A 12,336-nucleotide genomic window follows, 5' to 3' on the forward strand; every position below is an offset into this window, starting at 1 on the left:
AATCACTGATAGCACCTTTCCTCACAGTTCACATGCAATGTGGTATAAATCTGTCTAAAGCTTTCTGAGATATACAAAAGTGGTAACATGTTGAATTTGGAGGATGGTAAACAAAAATACAGGTGTTTTGAAAAACGTGCTAAAGGAGAGCTTTTTCAGTATGACTTCACTTTGTCTAATTCACTTGTTAATAAGGCCATCCTGAAAGTTTTGTCTGTCAATTTGTGTTTAACTGTACTATTGATAGATCTGAAAAGGTTGCCTACAGCAAAGTTTGCATAATACTTCTCATTATAAAACTCCAGCTTTACTGCTTAGAATTTTGCCCTGGTTTTACTATGCTGGAATGAGCTGTATCGACTGCCTTTCTAGCGGAGAATTTTGTTGGGGGTCAATTGTCTCTCTAATATGTCACCTAATTTTTTTCACTGGTTTCTAAGAACCTGTTAAAGGAAAAAATACAGTATACTAAATTAGAAATAAATTTACAACTGCTTTATGGAGATCTAGATATTTGACCTTGGACAAGGGATTTGCAATTTGACAGAGAAGCTGCCTTTAGACAGAGATGGAGCTTTTGAAACTGGTCACTGGGAAAATCTGCCTTAATTCTGCTGAGTTGTGAGCCCTGAAAAATGTTAGGTTCATCAATACAAAGAATTTCTGAAACTGTTCAAAGAGGGCTTTCCAGATGCTGATTTGAAACTTTGGATACTAAAACCACAACAAATTTCCACAGATAGTTGACCCTACCAAGCCACTATCCGAACATTGTTACATATCCCTTGCCAGGATCCATGACACCCATATGAAGCTGGACAGGCAGTGCATTTCCTTGGCCTTCACTCCACTGCATTACCTTGTCTGCAGCACCACATGCTGCTCCACACATCTGCCTTTTTCATCAAAAAAAAAAAAAAATCACAGATACTGTTTCTAAAGGGATCTGGGGGAAGCTGGGACGGGGTGGGCTTTCAGATTCTGTCTTGAGTTTCTAACCATGCTTGTGAGTTTGTATCACTTATATTTAAGTAGCCTCACAGCTGCTGTGAACACAACTTTCAGTGCAAGGTAGCCCTCAGAAGTTTTAGTTATCCCTAGACATTGTGTAGGATTATTGTTGCTGTTGTTGTTATTACTGTTGTAGCTGTCATTGTTATCATTGTTGTTGTCATTAAATAATTGTTATTATTCTGTGTGAGTAGAAAATTCTTAAAAAGCAGTACTTTACCTATCTCTATGCAACATGGCAAGTTTAATTTGCACTGCCCAATTACTTAGGTCAGGATGTCTATTCCTCCTTTCCTTAGGGGAGAAGAGGAGGATTGATTTACAGCTGCAATGCAAGCAACAGTGAATTCAGAGCTGGGGATACTCCCATGTCCTTCACCCAGAAGCCCCTGCCAGCCAGAGCACTCCCCTGCTGTGGGAGACATGGGGACTTGCCTCCTCCCTCAGCTGCCAAAAGGATACCCCACAGGTGTCAGGATGGAAAAAATCACAGATGCTTTCAGACACACAAGTCCCTCTTCAGGTCTTGAAGAAAGAGCTTGCGTGCCAAAAAATTGTTTCTTTTTAAAATGAGACTCACAGGTCTATTTATTCATATGAAGTGGGACAGTGTCAACGGAACAGTGTGGGAGCACACATACCCAAGTGGAGGTTGGAGCTGAGGGATTGCTCTCAGGCAGAGGAGGGAATTTATCTTGGATCTGCTGGTTCTTAGATTTTTCATATAGCTTTCAACTTTCAAGTCCTTTTGAAAAAAAGAAATCACCCAAATTTCTTTTCCAGTTTAGACTAGATTAGGCCTTTCACATCTGAAATAATGCCTGTAGCTGTGGGTCAAGTCAGTGAATGAATACAGTAAATTTTTTTCCTGGTTTTAATTTTAAGAGAAAACTTTCACATCCTGTTCAGTCCAAAGTGGAAACTTAATTTGTAACTTTTTTGCTTTATTTCTGAACAGACCCCAAAATTTCTCACTGTAGTCTTGTTTCAGACAATGTCCTACATCACTACTGCTTGGTGGCAACTAACAAAGAGTTGGGAGGATAATTTAGGCAACAGTAATTCTACCCAGCATACTTTCTATTAATTGCAGCAAGATGGGAGTATTGGTTTTCCTCTAGCTGGTAAAAATTAGGTATGAAAAGAACACATAGCACTGCAGGTCAAATCTCCGTCTTGTCCTGCAAGCTGCAGTATGTCATGTCTGTGGAGTTGCACCCACCTACAGAAGGTCTGAATTTGGTCTTGCTTTTTTCTGATGATGTTTCCCTTTAGTAGCTCACTTTATGGTCATTTAACAGGAACCTAGCACACATGCAGGAAAGGTGTCACATCAGTTACCTGAGATTATTGTAAATGATGTGCCAGCACCTGAAGGAGATGTTAGGATGTATGTCAGATCATAATAATAGATACAGTGTTGTAGCAGGCAGCACAAAGCCAGATGCATTTATAATTCCTGCAGCTGCAGTCCTGCTATTAGTTAAGTCTAAGAATAGAGCCACTGATAGATTTGTCAGAGATGAGTTGTCTTTCTAATAGAAAGAAAGTGATGAAAGAAAATAGATGGTGACTCCAGTTATTGACAACAGAGAATCTTCAACTGTAAGTCTTCAATTCAGAGACGGACATATGCATGTGCCTGGCATTTATTCCTCCCCAAACCACTCAGTGCCATCTGTGATAGAATCTGATGTGGTCTCACCCCAGTTTCCTGTGAGAAGGGACAGATACCTCTGTCAGAAGTCATGCAATTACTGATAGTCTCCCCAAAAAGAGAGATGTGTAGGCAGTGAGACTGACTTATGACTTAGGGTTGTAGACCTGGGGTAAAACATGCTGGCCAGGATGGGAAGGGTCCTTCTCATTGTGTCCATCTCTGCTGAAACTTTCTGGAAACGGATGAAAGATTTAGGCTCTTCACATTACACTCAGAGTTGGTCAGAGACCATGACCTAAATTCAGCAGTGAACTAAGGTCCTAGAAACCTCGTAGCCATCTGAGCATCACCCTCTACTGTAACCATTGTAATGCTGTCAGCTCTAAATGTGGAGCTTTCTGTATCATATTTCATTACTTTTCCCCTATAATTGAGTAACTTCAATAACTGAATTCATTTTCCACCTTTAAAACAAACAGTGGTACATGTCTACGAGTTTGGGAGGTAACCATTGGGGATCAGCTGCCGAGTCAGGCTCCTAGGATGAAAGCTGATTACTCAGACCTCATCATGAATATTCAGAGATGGAAATCAGAATGCAGACAGTGGATTGAGGCGATCAGGTAACACTGGCATCAGAAAAGCAAGCTGGGGAGGGAGAAAAACGAAACATTGTTTCTTCTTCTTCTTCTTCTTCTTCTTCTTTCTTCTTCTTCTTGTGATGATGATGATGATGAAGAAAAATGACACCAAAGTGTGCTGTGTCACTTAGATGTTCAGAAATAAACTAGATCAGGGATGAATGCAAGAGCCCTGTTGTGCTAAATTGGGGTGTTTGAACACAGAAGTTATCTTGTAATAGAAAGTTTTCTGGGAGTCTTCAAGGAGAGGAATACATAAAAACTACATATGACCTCCACGCCTTTACAGACATTTCAAAATGGATGTGCTTTTGACTAAAACACAATTTTGATGCACTTACCTTGACCTATTAATAACAAAAATTGCTATAATTAAGAATCAAAATCCTACAGCAAACCATGTTGAAAATAATATTTAGAGGGAATAAAATTCCCGCTTTTAGATTGAAATCTTAGTGTAAAACTAGAATCTGTTGATAATATCATAGGAGCACATGTGAAAGAAATCAATGTGTGTTTTTTGTTAAAAGGTCTTAGAAAAGTGAAAAATACCCCAGCTGTGTAAGTCTAGAAAAAAACTGGGCATTTTTAAGCCTGCCTTTTTGCGATTTTTAATGTCTATGTGCATAATTCCAAATCAAACATATTCACATTATTAACTTTTATAAGTTTATTAGTCTCAGTGCTAATGAAACCATTCATCCTTTGCAAATGCACATGGCTCCCTAATGAAACTTCAATAGATGGATCAGCAGTTAAGTGAGTACATTCAAATGTTTATGCCAAATTCTGTTTGCTGCAGTGAACAGGGAGACCAAATCTTTTCCAAGCAGATTCTATACAAACCAGCCAGCAGATGCAATGATACTACCTATGTAATAAAGATTCCCTTTACCAATAAAGAAAACTATATATTATAAAGGATACTGATATTTAAGATATTTATTTTTTTCTTTTGGTTTGCTCCGATGTCAGTCAGAGTAATTCCACTCGAAACAACAAAAGTAAAAACTAGTTAAAGATATGGTAAAATGAGAGGATAATTCAAACAAAAAATCATAAATATAGTAGAAAAAATACTTTTGAAGAGGAACTCAATAATAATTAAGTGATGGACATTTATGTGCCTATTAGCTGGGTTTTGAAATCTAAAGCTCATGCTGCTTTTTAATACTGTTTTCACCCTTTCATCTTTTTCTTTGTTGACCTGTCTGCATTTTCCCAGTTCAGTTCTCTTGGTGGGTCTATGTTTGGATGTTATAACGGGAAGTAACTGATATTCCATACTACAGAAATTCTTTTCCTTGAAGACTTGGTGGGTTTTCTCAACTCTCAATTCAGAAAGCTATACCAAAAGGGCACTTCTGAATTTAAGAGTTTCAGCATTACTATTGTTAAGTCCCCAAAGCAAACATTTGTGTCTTGACATTGCAATATTTTTGAGTTTTTTCCTTAGCATGATTTTTTTTTTTTTAAATGTATATAATTCGGGACTTCAGGATTCGTTTTCAGGAATTCAGAGAAAAGCAGTTTTTATTATTAAGCCAAGCAAGACAGAAAAATGCATTTGCTTCTGGACTATACATATTATCTTCTTTTTTTCATTATTTTCTACACTGAAGTATAAATACTGTGCCTGTAGCGAAATATGTATCTGCACAAAACAAACAGAAAGCATTCTTAAACCAATGAAGTATTTACTTTTTTTAAGACATTTTAATCCTATTAACGGTAAATTATATTACCTATTGTGAAAGCAGACATGAAAGAAATATCTGAAGCATGCCGTTAATTATGATACCAAGTGAAACATAATATTTATGCTCTCCTTGTGTAGCTGGAACAATTTTTCTTTCACTAACTGTGAGTCATCCACTGATTGAAGTCTTGAAACTGATGATGAGAGAGTTGGCTGGCATATCTTCCATAGAGGTTTCCTTCTACAGATAATTAATACAAAAAAAAAAAACTAACTAGGTTTTATTTTTTTATATTTTTAGTTCTCCATTTTTTAAATAAAATCTCCTCCTCCTGCTTCTTTGACATATCTCTCTGTTTAGAGGTTATATGCTTAAGAATAATAAAAGACATCAAAGTCTCTAATAAAGCTAGGGAATGAAGATTTCACTGAACAAGGACCTGAACCACAGTTTCGTATCAAGGTTGCATTTCTGTCAGAATATCAGAAATATTTGAATCACAATTTTTAAATGGTCCATTTTAATGACTGCACTCAGGACATAGTTTTTTTTAACTACCTCAGTTTGGAACCTCCCCTTTTCTCCAGGAAGATGAAAGTGTTCAGATAGCCAATTCCTGTTACAATACCCTTCTATTTTAAGAGGCTGTTTTCCTCCCATTGTCTTGCTTAGCTTTTGCACTGATTCATATTAGGTGTTTGCAGTGGCTGTTTAATTAGCAAACTAATGCAGTTGTGTTTGATTCTTATGGCTTTGACTCTGTATTCCAAGCCAGCACTAAAGTCCTGTATGGCAGAGAATCTCCTGTACCACACCCTTTTTATCTGGCACTTTTCTACTTTATTTATTTTTCCTTTTTTTTTTTTTAATCAGATTTTTCTATGTTATTTTCTTATTAATTCATTTGGCTTCTATTTTTTCACTCCTCCTTCCAAAAGGATGCTCTCATTTTACCACTTGCTTCTGAAAAGATTTGCTTTGAAAATTTGTTCATATACATAGATCTAAAAAGTTGCAAGAAATAAACCAGAAAGGTGTTCTGTGAGGAGTGCAGCTGTTCTCCTCCCCCAGGAAAACTAATTCATCAGTTCTTTGAAACAGACTGTCTTAATTGTTTAGAAACTACGAGCTATGGATTTTCTTTGTTAACGTAAGTGCCCTGCATAGAAAAATTATCTAGTGTTACAAGTAGGAGGCAACCCCTTGGCACTCATGATTTCAGTTAAGTTTTTCATTCCAGCCTTAATAATTTTATGGGTTTCAGGTGTTTAAGATCCTATTTTCAGGTCTTAGAGAAAACAGTCTCTTCTTTTCCCTTTGTAGCAAGGGAAAACTCCTTTACGTTGTGACAGATCCACTTATATACTGGAGTTTTGTCTGTTGAATCATTTTGAAAAATTAGTTTCTATGGCCCTCACTTCAGTTCAGGGGAGCTTCCCTTTCTATATTGATGGTACCCACCCCAACCCTGCTAACAAGTAGTAATCTAGAGAGGTATTTCAATCACATGAAGCCCCTGGAGGGATGGAGATGGGTACAGTGTTTCCATTGTCTTTGGACTGCCTGGGCTGCAGCACCGAACGCAACCTGCATCAGAGGCTGGCCCCAGCACTTCTTCATTCCTTGGCATATCAATAGCCAGACAGCTGTTATCTGACTACATCTGATATGTGGTTACATATCTAATCACCCAACCCCCATGGAGAAAAGAGCCAGTTGCTAAAATGGTATAAATTTCAAGATACTATAAGAAAATCTGAATGTCTAATATCTCCAACACAGTTCCAATTTTCCTAATGCATGACTCCACTCACCTTACCTAAATATTCACTGATAATTTTCCTCCATCATTCTCAACTCTGTAAGCTTTTAGGGCCAGTTGTCATAAATCAGCATTTCATTGTTTCTGGCTATAACCTCCTTACAATAAAAAAGATGTTATCAGTTAAAAAGTAAGAAATGCAGTATGGTCCGAAGGGCACCATTGTAGAGAATACTATCAAACTACAATATAAGGCCCATGCAAATCCACTGCTGTTATCTATTTCATAGATGGCAAAAAGCTAGCAGTAGTAAATGTACAGCCGCATAAAAAGGCAATGATAATACAGGAAATAAAAGCCTCTCTAATCCCTAGTAGCAATTTGCACTAAACAATAGGAATAAACTCCCTGTTAAAATTTTGTTCTAGAAATTTACAATTGCCTCCTCTTCTCTTTCTGCTAGAGTGACTTCTGGTATCACAGTTCGTTTTGCTAGCAGACATGACAAACAAGTGTCAGCAGGTACATACAGGTAACTAAATGCATATGACACACGTGAAGGACACCCGTATCCTGCAAAACCCATTCAACTTTTACAGATTTCATGATTTCATTTGAATAAAACCTGTTAAATCAGCTTTTATCTAAATAGCATGCACAATAAGTCATTTCTTTTATACTTCTCAAATTTTCATTTGAGAACTTTGTTACTTTGCAAAGTATCAAGGAATTCAGTCAATATTCAGCTGTAGCAAATAGCATGACTTGAGTGATTAAACTGACATCTCATGACCTTGCAAACACTGGCAGAGGAATGACATTCCAGTCAAAGGTCTTCTCTGAAAATGCACATTTTGCAAATAGGAGCCAAAATAGTCTCCTTACTTTATTGTCTCATAGCAGCCTTCCACATAGTTGTGGTTATCATATTCTGATAAGTTTGTGCTCCATTTCTGCTCTAGTGAGTCCCACTCTGTGGCCAGGCAGCTTGCATCCCAGGCAGTCCAAGATTCACCTGCAGAAGGGTACTTTTGCCAAAGCCTGTGTGAAAGGATGACATGAAAGCAAAGCTAGAAGCAGAGACAGACTGGCCCACACAGCCTGACCTGTCTCCTCCTGAACATCTATTGAAACTGATTGATTTAATGCCTTGCATCTGCCAAACTGTCATTCAAGCCAGAGGGGATTTGGGTGAAGACAGGGGAAGCATTGTAAAAATGAGTTTGCGCATTAGTTTACTGAGCAAGCTTTTAACTCCTAGGTACAGCAAAATTGGCTTGTTGGAAAAACTATGCCTGCAATAGAACAGCTTCACTAAATGGGGAACAAGAAGGGAAGGAGGAAGTGCTGTTTGAGGAGTTAGTAGATTTCTTCCCTTGATTTGTGCCTGAAAGAAAAAATATCCCAGCTGTCTGCTGCATTGTGTGAATATATACATGCATTTAAATTACTTATATCATTACTTACAGATGTAATTGTGAAATATGTTCTTTTGCATTCAAAATTAGGGGCAGAACAGATGGTGAAAATTCAGTTTAAGGCAATATGTCCATTAAAATAACCCATACTGTTTATGTATTATAACAATAGCAGTCTTCAGCATAGCTCAGATTTCTAGCAGTGCTAGATTATGATAGAAATACAAATAGGCTGTAGGACAAAATTCAGTATGACTGAAAATTCACCCTGAAAAAATTTTGCTGATTTCTCTTTGGTGATCGTCAACAGCTCAACCCAGATCTGCTTCCTCCTGCCTTTGCAGTATTGACCTCTTTGTAGCAAAAAGTGAATGATAAACTTTCTGGGGTTCATGGCCTGCGAAAGCTTTCTCCATATTCAATTCACAGGGACTCTCAAAATTTTGCAAATTCCTCTGCTGGGGTAATTTATATACGAAAGAGTGCACATATTATAAACATATTTTTTTTAATATAAATATAAATAAATATGTATCCAGATATATATATTTTCTTGCTATAGAAAGGAGCCACACTAGGAGTAAACAAATCTCAGCTTTTGCCTCTGGAGTGTAAGTTTCACACCCTCCTGAACATGAAGAAAAGCTTGCAAATGTGAGCCAGGTGCTCCCCAAAGGCTCAAAAAGCAGCAAGCTGTTAAGCCTACTACAATGTTTTCAAAAAAATGTTACATAGCTAGAAGCTCTGCTCACTTTTTGCTAATAACACTGAGTATTGCCACCACTTTTTGGACTTTAACAATAATTTTTCTAGAGCCAGTCCAATGACTATTAAAAAAAAAAAAAAAAGGTGGATTGTATTTTGGACTGAATCACCTACAAGTAAAGCACCAACAAAATATTCCATGTCCTTCATTTGCTTGGCATCTAGCACAATAAAAATAGAATAACATTATAAAAGCCATGAATCTTACGTCTAGCCATAAAATCTGGCACACTCTACATCACTTTGGATAAGTAATTTCCATTCTACTTTGTTCACTTGAACATGGTAAAGTAGTTAACAAGAACATTCATCCTTTTCCCTTATTCCATCAGTCCTGACATTTCAAACTATAATTCCCCCTGCATTGAATATACATGTTTTCTCTTCATTCATGCAAAAAAAAAAAATTATGCTTAAATTTTAAAGAAATTATGAGGGTTTGTGAGAAGTTTAAAGAAAGACAAGATTTGTCTTTGGCATTTGTACAGCACTGAGCACAACAAGAATCACACCTCAAACACATTGTATTAAGCAAGGATTAGAATGGTATGTCTTCATGTCTCATAGACGTAAAGGAGAATTTACTCCAAGCAAGACAGATGTAGGAACTCTTAAGCAATAAGCTCAGTATCATACCTACTGGAATTTGATAAAATGCATTTATCTGTGGGGCACTGTGCCTTTAAATCCTACTCATAAATACACAGCTCTTTTCAGAGTGTTTCTCCCACAGGCTGCTAGAACAGCTGAGAGTTAGAAGATTATAAGAGAACACTGAAAATACTTAATTTTTTCTATTCCTTTAAACATTCAAGACATTTTAAAGAGTCTAAGGTCATCATCAGTAGTGTTAATCTGCAAGCAAAAATAAGGATTAACCATGAAAGTAACAACATTTTAAACCAGTAGTCCAAATGTGCACGTGAGATTATGGGAGAAATTACCAAATTCAAAGGTGGAGCTTGATGAACTGTGTGAGAGGACAGAAGTGCTTCCAGGATGCATGAAGTACTTGTATCACACTTACATTTAATTACACAACATACATCTTCCACTGGAGCATTTTTAGGGGCTGAGAACTAGCTTTTTCTAGGTATTGATTCAAAGCTTCACTTCCTCACTTTATGTTTACTCAGTTTTGCATTCCTCTAAAAGTACCCAGGAGAGGTTCAAATCTTAATATTATCTATAGTACAAACAGTCACTGTACCATCATCTTCTCTCTCTTTCTCTTCTTCTCTTCCACTAGCACATAGTACGCTCTGTACAAAATGTCTCAAGTTGTTATGGAAGTAGGGGAAGGATAATTTATAACTTCTGGATTTACTGTCCATGATAGCACCGGATTTGACCACTTTCATGGTCTTTTCAGTCCTCTGTTCAACTGCTTTATTTCCAAGGTCTCACAGACTTTGTAGTGAAGTTGATCTAGAGGGTTGATGGAAGACTACTTTAGCCCAGGTCTCAAGTTTCCCTCTCCTTCAAAAGCACTAAAAGACTCCTGCTTTATGATCTATGCTTTTCAGGTTGTGTCTACATTTTCTTAACCTTCTAGATCCAGATGACATCTGGAGGAAAGTATTTGACTTGTCTGAATTCTTTAGTTCTCCTAATTACTTTTTAAGAAACAGCATTATTAATCATCTATCTTAAACAGCCAGTAACCCTTCCAAAATAGATTTAATTACTAAGAGGTCCAAACAGAGCAGAGCACTCTCCACCTTTTAAGTTGGACAAGTGAAATCAAGTGTTTTATAGCAGCAGCTGAATCCTCCATTGATCTTAGAACAGCTGTTAATAAAGCTAGGATCAGCAGCAGAGTCATTAATTCAAAGAAGAGTTAACATGGTGTAAATGGGAAATGTCACTAGTAGCAATGAAATGGTCACCATTTGGTTTAAAAATACCAGTTTTTCAGATACAAAGATGTCCAACACCCTCTTTCTAATTGTTAAAAATGTAATCTTGTTTATGTTAAAATACATCAGTGAAAAATGGAAAAAGAAAAACCATCAGAGAACTTGTGCAAGCTGTGGATACACTTGCTTATTAGGTGACTCCTGATAATCAGAAGAGTGTGTGCATCCATATGCTACTGTTATACTGTGGTTAACTTTCAGTAACATTTTTTGTTAAATGGGAATAGCAACCTTTAATTAGGATTTGGGGTTTGGTTCTGAAATTGCCATACACCTGCTTATTCAAAACAGATGTTTTATCTGCAGTGCAGTTTTACTCATAATATGTTATGACGGCAATAGCAGGTTGCTAACAAAATACAAAGGAAAGGCAATATCTACTTGCTGTGTTCTCTTCTATGAGGTTAATAAAGTTGACTGATTAGGAATATCAGTTTGCTTTTACCAACACCTGACTATGTTATCATGCCACATTGTAATCTATGTGAGTGTATCATTCAATGCTCTGATACTGAGAATCTAATTCACTTTTAGTCACAAAACAATTATAAAAGGACTTGGCCTTTATGCTGCACTTCATTTTTGTTGTGCTTCATGCATCATCAGCTTTCCACATATTACACATCTCCATCCCCGTTTTACAGACAAAAGAAGCTGAAGCATGGTCCAGCACTGAGGCAATGCAGGGGCCTGGCCAGCCTTGGGCCAGCAGCACCACAAACAACAGATACAGTGAGGTTTCCAAAGCCCCACCCTCAGGTAAGGCAATTCCTTTCCTGAGTACACTCAGTAAATCCTAAAGTTAGAGGAAGCAAGACAGAAAAGCCATGAAATGTCAAAGCGAAGTGTTCTGGGCTAAAATCTGTTGTGTGGGAGGGAATGTTTCCAGAATCACTTGTTCGGCTTTTGTAACTGTCTTAAAAGGTAGAAAGCACTTCTGATGCTCAAAGAATGAATCAGTGCACTTTGGATTTCATCCAGAATTTGCCTATGATGTGCAATCAATATTCTAGGTAAGACGAGGGTCCCAGCTAATCACTGAGTGCTCGGAAGCCTGGAGCTGTCCCGATGTCGTGAGTCAATTTTGCCTCTCATGCACTGAGAGGGTTGTCCTGCCACCATGGCCAAGCCACCTGAGCAATTTGTGTCCCTTCCCTGTGGAAGAAGGAGGGCTGTCAGCAGAAGGTAGGATAACAGTGCTGAGGTTTACCCAGCCCAAGTGGCAAAGGTGATGCAATACCAAGGACTGAAGCTTCACAAAGCAGAGAGCATGCCTCTCTTTGCTTCAGCTTTGCAGTATTTAAGTAGGCTGTTGTCATGCCTTCTGTGTCAAGAATGTAAAATTGTCGTATTGAGGGCTAACGCAATGTGTCGATTTATTTTATAAAGATACCGTATAGGCTTCTAATGTGATATAGATATTAAGTAATACAAAAAAAAAAAAAAAAAAAAAAAAAAA

The sequence above is a fragment of the Corvus brachyrhynchos genome, unplaced genomic scaffold (assembly GCF_000691975.1).
Source record: "Corvus brachyrhynchos isolate BGI_N302 unplaced genomic scaffold, ASM69197v1 scaffold409, whole genome shotgun sequence".
Taxonomy (NCBI): Eukaryota; Metazoa; Chordata; class Aves; order Passeriformes; family Corvidae; genus Corvus; species Corvus brachyrhynchos.